This window comes from Ipomoea nil, assembly GCF_001879475.1.
Source record: "Ipomoea nil mitochondrial DNA, complete sequence, cultivar: Tokyo-kokei standard".
In the NCBI taxonomy this organism is placed as follows: domain Eukaryota; kingdom Viridiplantae; phylum Streptophyta; class Magnoliopsida; order Solanales; family Convolvulaceae; genus Ipomoea; species Ipomoea nil.
The window spans coordinates 240,001-242,500 of NC_031158.1; positions in this window are offsets into that span (position 1 = coordinate 240,001).

The following is a 2,500-nucleotide window of genomic DNA, read 5'->3' on the forward strand; positions in this document are numbered from 1 at the left end:
CTTAGCTCTTTTCCTTCTCTTTCTCCTTCTACAAGGGGTAAAAAGCCCTAAACAGCCTACAGGCCGGCATCTTCCTCCGATAGGAGAATTTGTCTAAGGGCTGACTCTTCCCGAGTCATCGCCGGACTTTACAAACATTCTTGTCTCGAATTGCTTTTTTAAGCATATGGGGTTTGAGAGGACCAGTCGGCATTTTGTGGAGCACCGCTCAGAGAGAGGCAAAGAGAAAGCAAGATAGCTGGCATTTTCACTCCAGAGTGAAAGTACGCGCCCAGAGCAAAGAAAGCCAACGATCTTTGCTTGACAGTCGAGTCGCTCTTTTCGAACTTTCACTGGCGCAATTCATTCACTGGCTAAGATTCAATTGACCGCCACCAGTTCAACTAAAGGAAGTCGCTTAAGCCAGCTCCTGACGCGAGGTGCTATGGTTTCTGCAGAGACCTTGGCTTCGGTTGTGATGGAGGTGGGAATGCTTGCTTGATTAATAAAAAGTTCTTCTTTTTCAATATGGGTCTCAATCAATAGAAAGTCTAGTATGGCAGAACGATAAGCTTAGCTGTGAAAAGAATTGCCCAAGGTTGGGGGAATAGTATGGAATACCGGATTCTTAGTCTGCTTGAAAGGCAGCTACTCTCTTTCGGTCTTCTGAAATGGGAGCTGCTATTGAATCAGCAGAAGAAAGCATCAAAGCGGAGGAATAGCTATCTTTCACAAGCAATTGAGAGTCGATCGGGCATTCCTATGGTTGATAAGGTCCTCCCATTGACCCCACATCTGATTCGGGGGATTCCGGAGAAGGAGGTGCTGTGGCCCCGAACTTCCACATTCAACGACGAAGTGCCATCTTTATCCGAATGAAGAAAGGAACCTACCAGTCCCTCTGCCATATATTGCGGAAAGACGAGACCTTTTAGATTCTAAAAAACAAAACAAGCAACGGCTTCTAGTTTAGACTAGCGCTACAACGCTATGCTATTCATATAGTTCTTGTTGAAGCCGTTGTGCGTGAGTCTAAGTCTAAAGACTCAAGCGTCTTCCTTGGTTTAGGACTACTTTTTTGTATAAGTTGGCTTAGAGAATAGCTTTTTTTATAGAAGAAAGACGGATTTTTCATTATTTACAGCGTCTTTCTAGAACTGTTTTTTCAGTTCAAGCCTATCATAGAAAAAACTCTTTCAAGCCTTTTAAGTCAAGCTTCTTGTAAGAAAAAAGCCCCTTTACTAGTAGAGGCAGAACGAAAAGTCGGAAAGCTGTCAGTATTTTTCGGTAAGTCAGTGTTGCAAGTCTTCTGGTCCGAACAGAGTACAGACCCGGAAGCCTGTGGGGAATGGGGAAGGAAGACCAGACAGAGCTTGAGCCTGAAAGAAGGAGGGAATATCGCTAAAACCGAGACTCAGGTCAAGGAGATCAATCAGATAGACGTGACTGAGTTTCCTCGTATGGAGAAAAAATCCTATCTCTTATCTCTCTAGTTCCGGAACTCTTGGTAAGCTAAGTTTATTTGAATATACCTTTCAAGAAAATACCTTTCTTTTACGCCTTATTTGTTATGAAAGCGGAAACCAACTAACTTGATCGATTCAGTGCTTGGATTAGGTCCGGGTAGAGAAGAGGTAAGGGCGGTAGGCTTTTCACTTTAGCCGTTGTTATTAAAGGCCTTACTAGTTTCAAGCTTTTTTGATCCCCTCTTTCTTTCTAGTTAGGGAGGCAGTAGATGAAAGCCTCTTCAGTAAACTCTTTCCGCTTCCGCTTCTTAATCTGGATGGCGGCTTTCGTTGGAGAAGAGAGTGTTTCAGTTACGGTTTAGGGCTAGTTAGTTACTATACGTTCGTGAAAGCAGACAGGCGCTTGACGAAAGAAAACCGTTTTCGCAGAGCGAGCAAGAAAACTCTTTTAGAGCCTGGTACCAGCCAAGCCCCCTCGACTCGGCAACAAGAGTCGGTTATGGAATAGCCTTTTAGTCGGCTTTCTCGTTCTTAAGGACTTTCTGGCCGGTAGGCTTTATAGCGGACCTGCCTTGCTGACAGCTAGGATATTACATATATAGTTGCGTTTGCCTTCACTTAGAAACTCTACGCCCCCTATTAGAGTCAGGCATGCTCTCGAAACTAGATTCACTCGTTCTTGTCTCCAGCGATTAACCTATTCCAGAGCAGTCTGGTGATTAGCCTATCCCGCACTAGTCGAAGCCTTCGTAAACTCATTGTCGGGTTCTATCGTAGTGGAGGTCGCTGTGAGGAGATCCTTGTGCCAGTGAAGATTGCTTCCGGAAATAATAAATACAAAAACCATTGCTATATTTCCAACAATCCGGATAGGCGGAAGGATCCATGTCCATCCCCAACTTCCTTTCAATCCACATCGGAGAATTTAGGCTTTCTCTACTGGGAGTCATCAAAGGAGGAATGGTTACTAGGTTGGGCAAGCTTTGATGCCCCTACTCTCAAGAAGTAGCTGGTCGGGATCGTGGAACTATCGCTCGAGAAGTAAGTAAGCTGGT